This window comes from Diabrotica undecimpunctata, chromosome 2 (genome assembly GCF_040954645.1).
Source record: "Diabrotica undecimpunctata isolate CICGRU chromosome 2, icDiaUnde3, whole genome shotgun sequence".
Classification (NCBI taxonomy): Eukaryota; Metazoa; Arthropoda; class Insecta; order Coleoptera; family Chrysomelidae; genus Diabrotica; species Diabrotica undecimpunctata.
Genome location: NC_092804.1, coordinates 137,972,751 through 137,993,619, shown reverse-complemented (window position 1 = coordinate 137,993,619; position 20,869 = coordinate 137,972,751). Strand labels below are relative to the sequence as shown.

General features: G+C 32.5%; 1 long non-coding RNA gene across 1 annotated transcript; it reads right to left on the bottom strand.

Annotated features, from left to right (window-relative positions):
• Positions 1-490: 490 nt before the first annotated feature.
• Positions 491-15,000, bottom strand: LOC140434937 (uncharacterized). Its single transcript, XR_011950097.1, has 2 exons — positions 14,877-15,000; positions 491-871 (listed from the first exon to the last, which is right to left on the bottom strand). It is a non-coding gene; the product is annotated as an uncharacterized lncRNA (long non-coding RNA).
• Between the last annotated feature and the right edge of the window lie 5,869 nt (positions 15,001-20,869).

Genomic DNA, 20,869 nt, shown 5'->3' with positions numbered 1-20,869 from the left:
TTTAGATTCCCTTGCCGACAAATTCATCAATCTGTTTGCTTTACAAGTTGTAGAAAGCACAGTGGTAAAGATTTGAATACAGTTTCGCCAAGTAGGAAATCTTATGATTTCTCTTGTAAATTATCGTTATTATGTAAAGCCGCAATACGAAATACTTACAGCTTTGTCGTTATGTCAGTTTATCAATATTGACATGTATTTTGTTAATCATAGCTTCCTTTATTAGTCATAATATGGCACCAACTACTAGTTATATTGCGATTTGAAATGGGAGAAAAACGGTTTTCGTACAATTTTTTGAAAATTATCTTTTACGTAAACCTTCTCCTGATAATAACAAATACAACAAAAAAAGAATTATCTAACTTGGTACAGTCGTTCTGAAGTGATGCCCGTAGATATATAGATTAATACATTAAGGTTTTATTTTTTGAAATTCTTCGTGTCGTTATATCTACGAATTTTAGGTAAACACAAATATTCCAAAGTCTTTAGTATACAAAGATAGCAAATCTGTTTTATTACATAGCCAATACAATTTTTAAAAACGATAAATTAATTTGTAGTCTAATTTCTTACAATTTTCAAATATTCCAAATTTTTAGTAAGTTGTCTTTATTAAAACAATTGAGTAATATGGATATATTTTAAATATAAGTAAGGTAGGTATCTTATCGTGCCACAGGAAAACCGGTAGGGAGTTGTATATTGAATGATTTTGTTAACACATTTATATCTTTAAATAACTTTTCTACGTCTTGTATAACAACTGGAATATATTGTAAATTTTGCAGTTGATCAAATATCTCTCTTCGCTCGCGATGGGAATTTGGTGCTGTGGAAACACTAGAAAACAAGCTTGTAGATGTACCTAAAAATGAAAACAATATTAGTATTTTTTAAGATGACGTGAATTATTGGATATGATTAGTATAATATTAAGTTACAAATTGATGACTTTAATCGATTAATAAGAAATGAAGAAGTATTTCTTGTTGTCAAAACAGGTTGTCAAAACAATAGTAAAAGTAGGTGTATTCCAAATATTTTAAAAATTTTATACAACATTTAGAGAATAATGTTCTTGTATATGATACAGAAAACAAATAAAAATGTGGGAGCCTTCCAACCTTGCAGAAAAGAAATTTAATGCAAAAACGAATAGACTGATTGGGGAGGCATAACTCCACAGGTTTAGTTTGTTTATAGAGCAATTTGTTGAAGTTACTACAGCTCAGCAAGATAAATTTTTCAATAAGTACAATGTAACTACTCAGCTAGTTGTGATGATTGAAGAAAAAGTCTATAGCAGTGAATCTATAGGGTATATAGTACACTCTGATAACAAAATTTTAAGTAGAATACTAGCTACTTTAGATGGAGTATGTAATGAAATCAGCGAATTAGTTTCTGAAGCTGAAACAGTGTATGAAGAAGTATGGCTAGTTTTAACTATTTGTTATAAATGGACGAGATATGTAAAAAGAATAATATTCTGAATTTCACCTTCTTAAAAGAAGTAAGGGAGGCAGCAAAAAGATGTAGTGGAAGAAAAATATTAAGCGTAAATACAAAAGAAAACCTAATGGGAATAATGTAAAAGAACATGAAGCTGTTGAGTGATTACAGACTAATTTAGTAAAAATATTCTGAGATGGACCTAATATTTAAGCGACATAACAAATTGCTATAGAATTACTCAATAATAAACCTTATATTTTGTCAATTTCGCAAAATACAAATTCTTAAAAAAGTTATTAAAATATATTTTTTATATGTTGACAAGAATACTTAAAAAATATAAATCTAGATGATAGAAATAACAATGCAGACAATGGAAGAAAATGTATATAAGTAATAAAGAAATGTAAGGAAGAGATCTATATAAGATTTGATTTGGCAATCTATAAGCATATAGTGCATTATATATATTTTATCAGCGTGGCGAATCATTAATCGAGTGATTGCCGGTATAAGCACTCCCTCACTTACTGACCAACGGCTCCGGCGAATGAGGTCGTGAATAATAGGGCACAACTTTGCCCTAAAGTTTTGAAACTGGCCCTACAGGAGAATAAACCAAAAATTTTTTTAACGGCATAAGGATGCAGGAGACAACTGGAAACCACTAGTCCCTGTGCATTTAATATTAAGCCATTAAGCCAAACAATATTGTTACTCGCTATTGCTTAGTTTAGAGGAGAGCGATTTAAATTTTAAACATTTTATTTTTTTACTTCAGCTTTTATATTTTTTGTAGTTTTTTTAATACATATTTTATAACTTTTCCTCATCTTTTCACCTTCACATATCACATTGTTAAAATTACTGATCCAGATTTAGGTCGAGTTACAATAACAGTTTTTTAAGAATTTTAGGTGAAGATCATTGTCAGTCGTTCATACAATGATATTTCAACAAAGTATGTTCCTTGGATTAGGTGCATATAAAGGGTAACTAATGAGTAAATATCAAAATAAAGAGATTTTTATTAGTTTGTTTATTGTCTTTACTTAAAACGTGATTTTTTACTCAAACAAGTATCTAAGTTCACACCATACATTTATTTATTACAAAATGAACATTTAAAAATTAAAAAACAGTTTTTAATATTTTATTCAGAAAAACAAAGTTAAATCCTAGCAAACTTATTCAGAGTCATCATCCGAGTATTGTGTTTGTTGATAGTGGCTAAGATTAAAGTAAAAACTGTAATATTGCTCTGGTATAGCCCTACTAGATCACAAAGCAACAAGATCTTTATATTATGAAGTTGTTATATGAAGTAAAAGGATTTGTAGTTCTCATAAATCTTATATATTTTTATTCCCGGATTTGGTAGCCGTTTTGTTCAATTTTGGTTTGCATTCTATGTTAATAAACGATAATTGATGACAAATAAGATTGTACTAAAAAATAAAAACATGTGATTGTTTTTTACATATTTTTATGTATTGTACTTTTGACCAGAAACCTTGGCATTTATCCATGTCTAACTTCGTTATTCGATATTTTGTTTAACATTGATTTAAACTCCAATATATCATTTTGACTTAATTGTTTTACACCGTATGGTTTTCCTGTCACTTTAACACACCTTATTAGTGTATACCACTATTGTGGAATATAAACAACTTGGTTCTTTTTTCTCTGCTCAATAAGGACATTGATTGAATCACCCTCAGATTGAGAGTGACCCACCTCAAAAAACATGTACGTAATATTAATATGTATAATCTTAGCTGCTAACTGTACATTAGAAATATTATTTGATTTAGATTGGATCATCCACAACAATCTGAATAAAATCTAAATTCTAATGCTCCACCAGCAACTTTCTTCTTCATAAAATCAAATAGCTCACTACTTAGTTCAATAGGTTCCTTTTTAAATGTAGTTCCATATTATCCCATATTATAACAACAACCTTATGCAGACTTATTATCAAATATAGTAAAATTATATACTTTAAACTTCCTTTTATAACAAAACATTGATACATATGATTAGGGTGTAGTTAATATTTTTTGCAAATCAAAGCAAGCCGTTTCTGTTTTCTTAGAAACCTCTTCATCGCGAGTTTTGGCTTCACATTCTACAAATTTGTTTACAATATGTAAAGCATATTACTTGTCTATTTGGTCTTTCTCCGCTTTAGTGTTATCTAGATTACCGATCTTTTTTCGGTGCAAAAAACCGTTATTAAACTCTGAATGTGTGTCTGTACTGACTCTTTATTCATTCATTTATTTCATCCATTCATTAAACAGTATATACAATTTGGGAAACGTAAAGAACTTATCAAAATTTGTCTAAGTTGTTCTTTGTCTTAGGTAGTGGGATTCCTTTGCTAGAAGATGCGCACGAATGGAATTTTTAATATTTTTCGTCTACAGCATTTACTCATTCTTATGGCGATCACGCATATCTCTAGGTATATGCTCCTCACCTTCCTGGCTATTAATTTTTTTGACTAGCGTAGTTAACCACATATACATTACATGTTAAAGTGTCAAAACATGTTTTCTCACAAACTTGGAGTCGGTGTTGTGCTCACTGCTAATTATATTCATATGTCCAGTTTTTTCTGGAGAATTTTAACTATGCAACTTTTCTCTCTTGTTTGAAAGCATATCTACGTAACTATTCGCACTCCTTGTTACGATCAGCCATTGCCCAAAAATTATTAAATAAATTAAGCCTCATCATTAAGAATTATTTTCCGATAATTTCGATTTACATTTTCTGTTACATTTATTGTTACATCCAGGTCTCAAATCTCTCATTTTCGTTAATTTTCCAGTTTTGCTAGATTATATTTGGCCAGAGTTCCTAAGTTTCTTTAACACATTTATTTTCCAAACACTTGCATCCCTTTGTCGTTTTTTTCTACTTCTTTGGTTATTGCTTTTTTTAGCAGATTTATCGAATGATGGACTTGTACCTTTGGTGCATTTAAAGTGTTCGTCTTCCCACAAAATGTTTAGTATTGGAAGTAAAATCATTGTAAATCGACTTACCTACGATGTTATTCATAGCAATATTCCACTATCTTACTTTTTTGTGTCACAACTCACAATGAAGTTATATAAAGTTGCTCAATAAATTTTTTGAGCTTTTATTAAAAATGTTTTTATTAAAAATATTCATCAATAATAAAAATGTTGGTTACAACTTTTTTTTTTCAACAAGTGATTCAAAATTTGCAGTTACATGGAAGTTATTTTGGTAAACATCTTCATATGTACATAAGATAGGATAACAGTTGTTAAACCAAAATAAAGGATATCCTTTATAGATGTCCTTTCAGCCATAGTTGAGTAACATTTTAAGTGGAGTTTTAATGTTATTTATATCAGTTGTCGATATGCAAGTAGTAAATTAGCAAACTTAGTCTTTTAAATGGAAAATATATACTATCAATGACATATAGTGACCATACACTATAGTGGTCAGGCAAACAACTTACAAATAACAGAACTATGTAATGTTCAGTTTAAAACGAGGTTCATTATCGTTTGGTGTTGATGTCTTAGTTGCAGAGATAGTCAGCTACTATATAATAAGTTTTACTCCTTATTTTGATACAATTATATAATTACAGAGATTAAGAAATTGCTGAGCCAAATGAGGCAAGAAATTAAAGAAGATATACTGCAAGCAAATCACAAATTAAAAATGAAATCAAGCACATGAAAAACGAATTGGAAGATATAAAGAAAAAAAAGGCAAAACAAAGTAGGTATATAAAATTAAAAAAGTAAAGTAGAAAAGAGAGAAGAAAAATAGAAGAAAGAACGAAGAATTCAAAAAATATTAACAATCATGAAGAATAAATTAGAGAAGATTGATAAAGAAAAATACGCAATATATCAGTCAGAACAGGACTTGAGGTAAATCTGGAAGATAAAGAGGGACCAAGAGAAGATATACAAAAAATTATGGCAAAAGAAATTGAAACTGAAAATAAAATGTATAAGTATATAGATGCAGCGCTGACGTCCAAGGAGGCAAAAATACAAAAAGAAATCAGAGACATAGCAAAACAAGACAGAAGAAGGAGCAAAAGTAAAAATCAGAAATCATAAAATAGAAATAAAAGATAAGGTGCTGAAATTTAATGCAAGTGAAAATAAACTCACAGAAATTGAAAATGTTCCAAAAAACTAGACGAATTAAGAAAATGACAAAAAAATTAAAATATAGAACGTGAGAATGCTGTGGGAAGCAGGAAAAATGGAAGCACTAGTGACACAGTTAAAACAATTTAAAATAGATATTATAGAAATTTAGGAAACCAGATGGAGTGGAAATAAAAAATCTAAATGGAAAATTACACATTATGGTACGCAGGAAAATAAAAACAGCGATATAAAGGAACGGCTTTTATATTGATGGGGGAAATGAGATATAAAGTTTGGAAATTAAACCCATAAGTAAAAGAATATAAAACATAAGAGTAAACAGCAAAACGAACACGTTGTCCAAATGTCTATGCTCCCACAGAAAACAGTGATCCTTGACAAAAACAACAATTTTAGGAAACACTAGAGGAAACCGCTAAGAAAATACCGGGAGGAGATATACTAATTATTATAGTAGATTTAGATTTCAATAACCAAATACTCAAAGAAAATTGCTTCGAAGAACAAACTTTATTGGAGAAAGACTATGTAAGTTAGTGGAATTAAACATGGACATAAGTAGCACGAGATATAGACACAAAGATATACACAAAATAACATGGATGAGACCAGTAAGTCTGGAGGGGAATTAAATAGACCATGTACTCTCCATGTGAAAGAGAAAAACAAAACAAGCACAGGCAAAGAAGAGGAACAACAAAAATACAAAAATTGAAGAAAAAAGACAAATAAATTAAAACTCCAAGATAAATTAAAAATTAGAGGAAATTGTAAACAAAATAGAAACAGAAAATATTAATAACACAAAATTCAAAACCATTGTATTAATACTTAAAACTAGGTAATCGAAAACGGAAAGCTAATGTAGCTACAGAAGCAAAAAAATCGCAGAAGAATTTTCAATGAATTACTCAAAATTGCGGAAACTGAATCTATTAACTTACTTTTGGATTTATTTTACACCACACAAAGGACATAAATAATACCTACGGAATGGCTCCAATCAATATTTATACTGCTTCTCAAAAAAAATCCAACACAAGGAAGCTCATTGCCGCATTGAAATTGATCGGTCAACTTATACAGAATAAGAAAACTTTTTTGTAATCACTTTTTTGTGTTGAGTGAGCCCGCCTGCAAAAATGGCTTTTTCACAACGAAAATGTTTCTTCGTTGAAGAAAAAAGTTTTAGAATACAACTTTTAGAAACAAGTGAATCAAATGTAACGATTGCAAAGGAATTCGGTGTAAATCATTCGTCAATATTCAGAACAAAGAAAAATAAACACAAGATAGAACCTTTGTTTAACGCGAATGTTTTAAAACCTAAACGTGTAAGGGTCTTACACATCTGTTTCAAGAACAAACTGACTTTTGCACTTTAAAAATAGTTTGGGCTGGAACGTAATCAAGTCTATGCTTCAACAAAAGGCAAATTTTTTGTTTAAGAGCTAAATATTTTTAATTTTGATTGTTTGGCAAGTTTGATAAACTATTTCAAGATTAGATACAATAGTATCACCGGAAAAGTTACTGGAGAGTCTTTGTCGTTTAAACAGAGCGATGTGGCTGAATGGCAAACCAAAGTTTAGCCTAAGTTGCGTGAAAAACTAAGTAATGATGAAATATTGGATGCAGACGAAACTGGATTATTCTATAAACTTATGCCAGATACAACATTAAAATTTAGAGGTGAAAAATGCTCGAGAGGAAAACTTTCGAAAGACAGCATAACTGTGATGGTTGCATCTAACATGAGTGACACGATAATAAAAAGCTGTTTATTATGGGCAAGTCAAAAAACTCAAGATGTTTTAAAAATGTACTATTTTTGCTGGTAGATTATAAGAGCAATCGAAGGTCTGGATGACATCTGATATTTTCATCAAATAAATGCGCGATGGGTATCGTGAATTGATTAAAAAAAAGAAAAAAAAATTTGCTTCTGGTTGACAATAATTGTCCAGCTCATCCCTTAATCAGCGACTTTCATTTTCCTGGCCCCTAATTCAACATCTGTGTTGCAACCTATGGACCGAAGAATAATTAGAGTGTTAAAATGAAACTTTCGTAAAAATCTGGTTTTAAAATTTCTCCTTAGTCTTGATGTCAATGGAGATACCATTCCCGAGTATCCAAAGATCACAATACTGGATGCGATTCTAATAATTTACGACGCCTGAAACAAGATTACGTCAGCGACGATTTCCAACTGTTATGAACACGCTGGATTTGTTCCCAGTGGCTGCCGCTAACAATGATGATGATGATCATGATCCGCTGTCTCTCTGAGCGAGGACGAGAAAAAATACCTATGAACTTTAACAATGTTCTGCTGTCGATGATGATTTCGCAACCTGCGAGGAGCCTACTGACGAAAATATTCTACGAAGTATTATGGCCAACAGCCAAGGTAGCGGGGATAATAAAAACGACTGCCTGGAAAAAAATTGTACCACTTGGAGTTAAAATGAAGCTCTCCAAACTACAGAAATGCTAACTAGATTTGTGCATACTAATTTTATTTATGACACTATGAAAAGTATTATGTATCATTTGCATAAATCAATCCGTACTTCTTACTATAGAAATAAAAATAAAAAAACAACAAAAATTACAGATTTTTAGCAATAGATATTAGATGCAACAGTTACATAAATAGATACTAATTTTTTTTCAGATTGTTACGTAAATATTAATATGTGAATACATACATTTTTATATGAATATTTTAGTAAAAAACAAAAATTAAAATTGTCAGTGTCTTGAGAAGGACTTCCGGTTAGTATGACGCAATATACCGGTCTCTTGGCCGTTGTTATAATCGAATTTTGTAATAATACAATGTACAAAAAACTGAATTTTAGAAATAGGAGGATATAGACTAAAACACATCAATAATCAGGGAAATTAATAGTCGCAATAAAACTAGAATCAAAGCGGAACATGAACAGACAGAAGAAATAACCGTGTCACAGGAATCAGGCAAAAATAGCCTCAATCCGAACTTCTTTAACATGGTCATGAAGAAGATAATAGAAAACGTAAATAAAACCAACATTGGCTGGAAAATGGAAAATAGATATTTGAGCATCCCCCGGATGTTGCAATAATCATGGCAGAAAATGAAGATCTCCAGCGCGTACTTTACGGATTCAAGATAACGTCACATAAGTTAAACATGTTAATATTCCACGAAAAAACCCAGTCAATGGTTATATCCAAGAGTCCCATCAGATATCACCTAATGATTAACCAATACATCATTGAATAAGTTATGAATTTCAGCTACCTCGGAATGCTTGTATCGTATGGTAGATTCTTCTTCTTATTGTGCCGCGTCTAACGAAGGTTGAAGATCATTTCTTTAAACGCCTTGCCTTTTGCAACGTGAAATATCTGTTCCCCATTGAGGTTAATCAAATCTCTAATGTTCTTCAGCCAAGATTTCTTCTTTCTTCTTAAGCTTTTTCTTTCCTCTACTCTTCCTTGCATGATGACGTGAAATAGAGTATTTATCGTTTTGAAGTATGTAGTCCAGACACGATGTTTTTGTTATTTTAATTGTGATCATAACCTTTCTGCCAAGTTCATTTCGTCTTAACACTTCTTCGTTTGAGACTATTTAAATATACTATTATAGTAGATATTAAATATACTATAGTTTTTAAAATATGATCATATAGCCACATTTCGAATGCTTCTAATTTTTTTTACGAATTGGGCTTTCAGAGTCCACACTTCTACTACATATAGCAGTTGCGACTAGGAAATGTGTATTAGCTTGACTCTCGAACCAAAATTGACGCCAATATAGGCGATTAACGAAATTTGATAAAAATCCAATGGTCTACAGTTTTTTCGATTTTCCGGCCAAACAGTGCATAATTTCTGGCAACGTGTTTAGATTTTTTTAATCAGCAGGTCACCCTTAATCGAAATAATTCAAATTTTAAACAAAATATACACTTTAAATTTTCACGAAATTTTCAGCAAATACAGACATCCAAGTGGAAATTTTTCTCACGAACCGTTAAATGTAGGAAAATTCTGAGTATGGCAGAAGAACGAGCGGCCAATTTTATGTAGGAAATATGTATTCGCTTGACTCTCGGACCAAAATTGACGCCAATATAGCTGATTAACCAAATTTGATAAAAATCCAAGGGTACCCCCTTGGAATATTTTTTCAAAATTTTCCAAAAAAAAAATTTTGTTTAATTTTTTGATGCATGCAGTTGGTCCAGCTTATTCCAAGCATGTGTTTTTTTTCTGTTCCCTTAACCCCAGTTTGCCGGAAAAGGGGAAAAGTCGAATTAAAAAATCTACAGTTTTTTCGATTTTCCGGAGAAACGGTGCATAATTTTTAGCCACATGTTTAGACTTTTTTAATCAGCAGGTCACCCTTAATCAAAATAATTTAAATTTTAAACAAAATATACACTTTTAATTTTTACGAAATTTCCAGCAAATACAGACATCCAAGTGGAAATTTCTCTCACGAACCGTTAGATGTAGGAAAATTCTAAGTACCTATGGCAGAAGAACGAGCGGCCAATTTTATGTAGGAAATGTGTATTCGGTTGACTCTCGGACCAAAATTGACGCTAATATAGCTGATTAACCAAATTTGATAAAAATCCAAGCGTGCCCCCTTGGAATATTTTTTCCAAATTTTCCAAAAAAAAAATTTTGTTTAATGTTTTGGTACATGCAGTTGGTCCAGCTTATTCCAAGCATGTGTTTTTTTTTCTGTTCCCTTAAACCCAGTTTGCCGGAAAAGAGGAAAAATCGAATTAAAAAATCTACAGTTTTTTTGATTTTCCGGAGAAACGGTGCATAATGTTTAGCCACATGTTTAGACTTTTTTAATCAGCAGGTCACCCTTAATCGAAATAATTCAAATTTTAAACAAAATATACACTTTTAATTTTTACGAAATTTTCAGCAAATACAGACATCCAAGTGGAAATTTTTCTTACGAACCGTTAGATGTAGGAAAATTCTAAGTATGGCAGAAGAGCGAGCGGCCAATTTTATGTAGGAAATTAGTATTCACTTGACTCTCGGACCAAAATTGACGCCAATATAGCTGATTAACCAAATTTGATAAAAATCCAATGGTCTAGAGTTTTTTCGATTTTCCGGCAAAACGGTGCATAATTTCTGGCAACGTGTTTAGATTTTTTTAATCAGCAGGTCACCCTTAATCGAAATAATTCAAATTTTAAATAAAATATACACTTTAAATTTTCACGAACTTTTCAGCAAATACAGACATCCAAGTGGAAATTTTTCTCACGAACCGTTAGATGTAGGAACATTCTGAGAATGGCAAAAGAACGAGCGGCCAATTTTATGTAGGAAATGTGTAGTCGCTTGACTCTCGGACCAAAATTGACGCCAATATAGCTGATTAACCAAATTTGATAAAAATCCAAGGGCCCGTTGGAATATTTTTTCAAAATTTTCCAAAAAAAAAATTTTGTTTAATCTTTTGGTGCATGCAGTTGGTCTAGCTTATTCCAAGCATGTGTTTTTTTTCTGTTCTCTTAACCCCAGTTTGCCGGAAAAGGGGAAAAGTCGAATTCAAAAATCTACAGTTTTTTCGATTTTCCGGAGAAACGGTGCATAATTTTTAGCCACATGTTTAGACTTTTTTAATCAGCAGGTCACCCTTAATCAAAATAATTTAAATTTAAAACAAAATATACACTTTTATTTTTTACGAAATTTCCAGCAAATACAGACATCCAAGTGGAAATTTCTCTCACGAACCGTTAGATGTAGGAAAATTCTGAGTAGGGCAGAAGAACGAGCGGCCAATTTTATGTAGGAAATGTGTATTAGCTTGACTCTCGGACCAAAATTGACGCCAATATAGCTGATTAACCAAATTTGATAAAAATCCAATGGTCTACAGTTTTTTCGATTTTCCGGCTAAACGGTACATAATTGCTGGCAAAGTGTTTAGATTTTTTTAATCAGCAGGTCACTCTTAATCGAAATAATTCAAATTTTAAACAAAATATACACTTTTAATTTTCACGAAATTTGCAGCAAATACAGACATCCAAGTGGAAATTTTTCTCACGAACCGTTAGATGTAGGAAAATTCTGAGTATGGCAGAAGAACGAGCGGCCAATTTTTATGTAGGAAATGTGTATTCGCTTGACTCTCGGACCAAAATTGACGCCAATATGGCTGATTAACCAAATTTGATAAAAATCCAAGTGTACCCCCTTGGAATATTTTTTCCAAATTTTCCAAAAATTTGGAAAAATTTTTTTTTCCAAATTTTTCTCACGAACCGTTAGATGTAGGAACATAACACTCGACGAACCTCAATCTGATAACCATTTTAATTTTTTTTTGTAAACATTGACACATCGCCGCGAAGGTGTTAAGATCGGTGGTGAAATTATCAACAACATCAGATACGCCGTTGACACCGCAATAATGGCAGAGAGTCTAGAAGATCTTCAAACCCTGTTGAATGCTGTAAACAACGAATGCACTAAAAAGGGCTTAACAATCAATGCAAAAAAAAAACAAAATGGATGGTGGTCGGAAAAAATAATATCGAGGACTCAGTAGTAAGATTAGATAACAAAATCCTGGAAAGGGTAGAACACTATAGATATCTGGGTAGCTGGATTGACTGCAGGGTTGAAAGTGACGAGGAAATTTCGACCAGAATAGAACTCGCACGGAAAAACTTTATTAACTGGCGTTCTGTATTATGCAGTAGAAGTCTGTCATTGACCACACGTCTAAGAGTATTGAAGTGCTACGTCTGGTCCACTTTGTTTTATGGATGTGAAACCTGGACAACAAAAATAAAATGTGTCAACAAATTAGAAGCGTTTGAGTTATGGTGTTACCGTCTCATGCTCAAAATCCCGTGGACAGCACACATATCTAACGAACGCGTGGTAGAGACCGTGCACAAAGAGCGAAAATTGCTCAACATCAAAATGAGAAAGGTCCAATACTTCGGTCATATAATAAGAGGACCTAAATATCGCTTACTCCGGTTAATCATTCAGGGCAAAATCATTCGAAGGAAAACGTTGGGTCGGAAGAAAACAACTGTCCTGGCTGCGTAACATTAGACAATGGACAGGTCGAACGGTCGAGGAACTGTTTCATCTAGCTACCGACCGAGAATCATTTCATCAGCTTGTCTTGACTTGTATTGTATAAATCCATTTCGTATGATAGATACAGAAATAAAATGTGAACATGAAGAGCCTGCTTCGAGTTCCATGGATGGCTCACCGCACAATCATCTCGGTTCTAGATGAAATTATACCCAATCAGCGTCTCCCTAGTACTGTTTGCTTTAGAATTTTAAAAGTTCTTTGGCCATATTCATCGAAGTGATCATAAAAGCGGTTGTTGGTCCAAGTAAAGCCTTAGAGTTAACGCCAATGCGACAGATCTCCACAGCGATGGGCCGACGTTATGAAAATTGCTTCTCAACAAAACATTTATTTAAAATTCTTTATAAAAGGTATACAATTAAAACACACAATTGAGCTACATCACAAAACGTTTTCGGAATCTATATTTTATGATTAGTATATATAGGTGTACATGTTGTGAACTTCTTAACAAGCAATATACTAAAATAGTACATAAAACAGGTGACCGCGACCAACAGAAAACCATCATTGATCAGACTATCCGAGCTGCATGCAAAAGTGTAATAATGAACCACATTTTCCAAGATGTTACTTACTATGATAAAGATGTTACATACACTGCAGAGGAAGTGAGAAAAGAAGTCAATAAGGCAGTATTAGACAATGACAGAAACAGAAGCACAGGTATGTATTCAGGGACAGATCACTGATGCGTTTACGATAACGCAAGGACTGAAACAAGGCGACGGACTAGCTCCAACGCTCTTTAATCTTGTTCTGGAATATGTAATTAGACGGTTGACGGTGAGCGGAAATAACATACTTACAAACAAGTCTACCCAATTAGCAGCATACGCAGATGACATAAACATAATGAGCAGAACAATGAATGCAGCGGAAGAAACCTACGTTGAGTTGAAACAGAGTGCAGAAGCAGTAGGGCTAGCAATAAATACAAATAAAACAAAACTACTCATACAAACCAGATCAAATAGACCGGTGCAACAACACTTTATTGACGATATAGAACATGTAAATAGATTCACATACCTAGGAATGGATCTGGTCGCAAGCAATGAAGAAGAAACGAAAATAAATAGAAGGCTTGTGCTGGCAAATAAAGCCTATTTCGCGATGGGCCACATATTCAAATCGCGAGACGTACACCGAAAAACAAAACTCCGGGTCTATAAAACAATAATCAGGCCCATAGTAAGTTATGGTTGCGAAACATGGGTGGTGACACAGAAATCTGCCAATGCATTAGATGTGTTTAAAAGAAAAATATTACGTAGGATCCTGGGCCCAATAAGTGAAAACAACAACTGGCGAATTAGGTACAATAGAGAAATATACGAGCAATATAGCGAACCAACTCTAGCACAACATACTAAACTGCAGAGATTACGATGGGCAGGGCACGTGGTCCGCATGCATGAGAATAGAATCCCCAGAAAATTATTAAATGCAAGAATGCAGGGAAAAAGACCTGTTGGAAGACCTAAAAAGAGATGGGAAGATGAAGTCGATGAGGATGCCAGGAACTGCCTGGGAACGCGTTCATGGAAAAGAACAGCGGTAAATAGAGATGGTTGGAGAAGCCTGTTGAAGGAGGCCAAGGTCCGATTTGGGCTGTAGCGCCATTGGATGGATGGATGGAAGGCAGTATTAGGCCAGAATATCAGTATACTTAAGGGTTAATAAAGGAAGGAACAAATATATGACAAAAGAGAAAACGTCGCTTACAAAAATATTGATGACAACTACAGAAATAAAAGTATTAAAAACCATAAGAGAAATTTCTCTTAGAGATAGAAAAATGAATGAGGATATGATAAGAATAATTTTGGAATCCTGGATATGGTGAGATGGACACACACGAAGACGACGCCGTAAATGGAGAGATCATGTCGACAAAATGGAGCCAGGAAAATAGCGAAATAGGCAAAAACACATAATCCGAATAAAAACTACTAGAAATACCTCCGAAAAGGTCTTTAGGAGGATAAACAGGGCTATGTCCTGCAAGAATAAGAAATAAAATGACCAATGTATTAAATATTTATAGTTAAGTATCCTTACCTAAAATAAGTACACAAAATATTAAAAATTTCATGTTGTGTAGATATTTGCCACTGAAACAAAGAACCTATCAAGTGAATAAAAGAGTTTATATGTGTCATTGGAAAATACTTTAACATAATATATGGAAAATTCGTGATAAATAATCGAATACATTGAATTAAAATTTTATATTGCAAAATGACCTGCCAATGCGAAGAATTGTATTCGTAAATATACGTAAATGTTAACTAATTAGGTATGACATATGTAAATAAGAAACATTTTGGTTTTAAATTGAGTCATACATTTTTGTTTTGTAAAAATGTGATACCATAATTTTATATTACTTAAAATCTAGAGAATTCAACCTACAAACACAAAGAAACGATAACAGATACCAACAATATGGCTGAAGTATGGTGAGTATATCGCGAAAAATATTTTATTCTGTATAGTTACAAACACTTTTCTTATAGTCATATACAAATAAAACCTATTTTAAATTCCTAAGAGTAAAAACGTAAATTCTAAGAGCCGAAGTGGAAGAGGCTGTGCTGTCACTAAAACACAATAAATTTGACGGAACCTCCTCTAAATTTAAGACGAAGTTTCCTATCAAAAAAAAAATAATCAATGAAATCTTACGTATTGAATGATATTACGATTATACGAGACAACGATGAAAAAACTTTTTTGATAAAATTGCCTCTATCTTATGTATTTTAGTATGAGTCAGAAAATCGTACCCAGATATGCCCAGCGTCGTACATACATATAGAACGCCTAAAGCAAGTCCGATCCTATCTCATTCTTGCCCAGTAACTAAATGCAGACTACAGGTAATCGATCTCTAGGAACCACCCGATGTAATAAAATATAAAACGACTATTAGTTATAGTTTATTTCACGAAAAATGGTTGAGTGCTTAAGGATTACAATAAAACCCGACCGCAAGTACCCCAGCTTAGTCAACATTAGTTGAGCAGGTAAGTATTCAGGTAAAATTGAAGCCACTGTATAGTGTCGTTATCTTGTTTGTATAATAAATTCCTGGTAATATAAAAACGATTAAAAAATCGTATAAAATTGTAAAAACGATTAGAATACATTTTATTTTATAAAATTGTTATATTTTAACAAATTTATGTTAAAATAACATTTTAACAGTGAGTTTCACTATCAATGGTTGATCTTTTAATGACCACAATAAATTTGTTGATCGTTAAGTATTTCCTGAAATAATTATACAGGTTCCCTCTATTCTGTATAATTTGTAAAAGTATATAAAACCGATGAGAAATTTTTAAATATACATTTTGTTTCATTTAGTTGAAAGTGTTACAAGTGTTACCAGTGTTATACCTATTTATACTTATAAAACAGCATTATGTGGCGGCGAGAAATCGTAAAAACAATATATAGTTCTTTACTTACAAGAGGACTTACTGCTAATACTGCTGCCAGTGAAATATCTGATTTAACGAAAATTTAACCACAGTGAAGGAAGTCAAGAAGGAAGCGTAAGGATGCCGGTTCTACCAAATGTATTGACTAAAGTGATAAGGACTTAATAAGACGAAAAATTTACACAATGTACGAAGAGTAACGGATACTTACATTAGATGCTTTAAAACAACGGCTTACTAATGATGATTCACAAATAAACTGTAGCTGCATTAGTCTTTGGAGGATTTTGTCTAAAATGGGCTTCAGATATCGTACAATTGACAAAAGACAAGTGCTTATGGAGTCCCATCGTTTACAAAAGTGGCATACTGAACATATAACTTCCATAAGAAAGTACCGTACAGAAGATCGACCAATAATTTATCTGGATGAGACATGGTTTGACACTCATGAAACACCATCCAAAGGATGGTCCGATTCTTCCAACAGATGTCAAACAAAAGCTCCATCAAACAAAGGGAAAAGAATAACAATTTTACATGCAGGATCAGAAAATGGTTGGGTCCCAAATGCCTTATGGCTTTCTGCAAATAACATTAAAGACTCCTGCGTGGACTATCATGAGGATACAACGGCAGAGTTTTTTGAGCAATGGTTTAAGAATTGTCTTTTACCTAACCTATATGAAATAATTTAATAAATTTTTATAATCGTGTATTACACAGCTACCAATAAAATATATTAAATAACAAACTTTCTGAAGTGCGACCCTGTGTAATTCGGTAGTTTATTGAGAGACTCTTGTATACACAATAGAATCAACTCAGGTAACCATTAAGCACTTGGTTATTTTTCGTGAAACAAACTTTACACCATAATATTTGTGTAGTTAACATCAAAAATTGTGTAAATTTGAAAATGGCCGAGTATGGTGTTTCGTTCATAAGGTAAGCAAAATTTTTATTTTTAAAACTATATAAATAATATTTTGGGATGTACATTTTAACGTAAAAAGAAGTATATTTAGCAATATAGGATCAGCAGTAACGTACAAATATGTTATGATATAGTTTTAAACCTCTTTTCCACATCGTCCTACATGTAGGACGTTAAACACATACTACATAAACAGTACTACATACAGAACTTTATTTTGCGTAAATTACATGCTTTTATACAAAATATATCAATAATTCAGCATATGCCATGTATATTTACACTTCCAGGGGTTTTTCACTAAATGATGCACTGGGTATGCTGGAGGACGAGGAAGATATGATAGAGAACGTTGCGTCATTGACTATTTCTCCGCCAGAAAATGCCCCGGATTTTCAAACTGATGAAGATTTTGGTGACGAAGACATACTTACCATAAATATTCTACCTGCTAAACAGCTTAGAGAGCCTGCTGAAATAAATTTTCATAAATATAGTACAAGGCAAAAAATTTTCCCTAATACAGAAGATGACAAAGATGGTCCATCAGTGGAAGAATATGAAACGTCATCAAAGAGAACAAAAACAATAAAGAAAAAAGGTAAAGATGTGAAGAATTTAGTAACGATCAAGAAAAAATAAATCTGCAAACCTCTTAAGATATGTTTTCTTTATTTTTGATGACAAAATATTGGACCTAATGGTTGTCGAATCAAATCGATATGCAAGGTAACAAAACCATTGCCTGAAAATAAAAAATCGTGAGATAAAAGCATTCATTAAAGTGTTATTACTCAGTGGATATGTGCCAGTTCCGAGGTGGAGAATGTTCTGGGAAAACGAAAGAGAGTCAAAATTTACTGGTTTCTGAAGCTTTGTCAAGAAATAAATTTGAATATATTTTATCTCGCTTTTACCTAACTGACAACCTCACTATAAATACATCCGGAAAATTTGCTAAAGTTAGGTCATTGTTTGATCACCTCAATGCTGCATTTTTGAAATTTGGTAAATGTGAGGAAATGCAATGTGTTGACAAAGCCATGGTACCAGATTTCGGCCGCCATGGCTGTAAACAATTTATTCACAATAAGCTAATTCGCTATGGCTACAAACTTTGGGTAGGAGCAAGTAGATTAGGATACGTAAATTGGATGGAACCTTACCAAGGTGCTACTACAAATATTAGCGAAAAATATATTGATTGTTGTATTGGAGTATGCCAACGTTTTAAGAACTAGGTGACTTAATAAACGGATGCACCTATTTTTTGATAATTTCTTTCTCACGTTATCTTTGTTAAAATTGCTATCGGAGAAAACTTTCAACGCTACCGGCACAATACGTGAAAATCGCCTACCTAATGGGCCACTAACAAACTCAAAATAAATGCAAGCTCGAGGCGTTTTCGATTTCAACAAAACAGAAAACCAGAACAATACTGTGATGAAATGGCATGACAACAGCATTGTCACCCTGTGTTCAAATGCAGTAGGCGTAAACTCCCTGCATAGGGTGAAAAGATTTTCACGAAAAGAACGTACAAATATTCAGGTACCTAAGTTATAGTTTTTTAGATTATTATTACAAAAGCATTTAGTTTTTATTTTCAACAACATGCTTAGTTTCATGACATTTTACAATACATATTTTAGGTGTCGCAGCCACATCTGGTAAATTTGTACAATGCAAACATGGGAGGAGTAGACAGATGTGACCAAAATTTGAGCCTTTATAGAATTTTACTGAGGACCAAGAAATGGTATTTTCTGCTGGTGGCACACTGTATTGATGTAGCTCTGCAAAATGCTTGGCAGTTGCATAGACAAAGAGGTGGGGAATTAGATCAGTTATAATTCCGAAGACGAGCAGCCACGGCGCTATTAATACAAAATAAAAAAATGAAACACATTCGAAAGGTCATAATAAGGTTTAGACATTAGGTTTGATCATATGGATCATTTGGTACTTCCTCGAAATAAGCAAACACGCTATGCACATTGCCATTGCCGTCAAATGGTTTTTGGTATACCATACAAAAAGTGTATAGTTAATGTAGGTACCCGTAAGTGCCCGTAAGTACAGAGAAATCTAATGTTGTTTGGTAGCACTGTTAATGAATTGCATTACACTCTTTGTTTACCTTTCTCTTCATTAACAGCTATATAGTTTCTTTATTCTAATAAACGTAACCTTACTTTTCAGTGTTTAACTCATACGCTTTTAAGTATGAATCAGTATGTGATAAATTTTGCCCAGTAAGTGATGATGAATTTCAGTGCCCTTCAGAAAATTTACAATCACTGTTGTTTACACGATCTAAATAAAATGACTTAGTAAGAGATCTGGGTTTAACAAAGGAACAATCAGAATAACTTGCATGTTTTGTTGTCAACAAAAATGATTTACAAAGTTTGCACGTTTTATTTGTGAATGGGACAGTAGAGCAAGAGATAAACACTGGTCCACAAAACAATGGTCCATAGGAAATGTTTTAACACCCGCCGAGAAGAACATTTTGTACAAAACTTTGATAGATCCAAAAATATCCTCCTTCCACCTCTACACATCAAATTGGACTTAATGAAATAGTTTGTCAAGGCAAGTTTGCCTAAATGATAATATTCGGTAGCCTTTTTACAGTCAGTCTCGTTACATTGTACAGTCGAGTTTGTTTAATGCTACGCAGCATCATGACAACTGATCCTACTTTTTAATTGGAAATTGTTAGGTAAAAGTTCAGTCAATTCCAATGAATTTAAAAATTCTGAAGGATAGTTGACTACGTCATCCTGATTTATGACTCTGTCAATTGATCTAAATGAAAACGACCTTTTGGAAAAAAATTAGAGTAGCATATTCAACCATGTATACATATAAAATGTTTAAAAATCGGTCAAGCAGTTTCGAAGGAGTATGACAATTAACTCTATGACATTAATATGGGTTGGTGATAGAAGGGTAAAAATTAAGGGTTGTATGTATTGTTCAATTGTACATCATAAAAAAATAAAAATAAAACATTTTACCCAAAAAATTTTAAAAAATATTTGGAGTGGACAAACATTATCACTTAGAAGTATGTTTTATGCTACATCATAAAAAAAATAATAATAAAAAATTTTGTCCAAAAAACAAAAAAAAAACATTTGGGTTTCATACCCCCTTGGGAGTATTAAAAATATATTACGACTTATTCTCAGACCTACCGAATATATATATGTAAAATGTTATAACTTTTTTGTCTAAAAAATTAAAAAAGGGTTTGGGGTGAACCACCCTTACTACTTAGAGGTGCGAAAAATAGATAACAACCTATTCTCAGACCTACCAAATACACATATAAAATTTAATATGAATTGCTCCAGTCATTTTGGAGGAGTATGGCAACTAGTCCTGTAACACTAGTATGCTTATTAAGAAATAGGGGTTAGCAGTATAGGGGTGAAAATTAAGAGCTGTATGTATTTTTAATGCCGTATTATAAAAACATAAAAAAAATGTTTAAAAAATATAATAAAAATTTAAAATTTAAATAGAACACTAAATTAATTAAATACAATCCACTTCTAAATTCAAGGTTATTCTCAAAAATAAAAGTTAAAACTCCAAATTCACTAATGAGTAACATAATTTACATAATAAATTGCAGTCAATGTCAAAGTTGT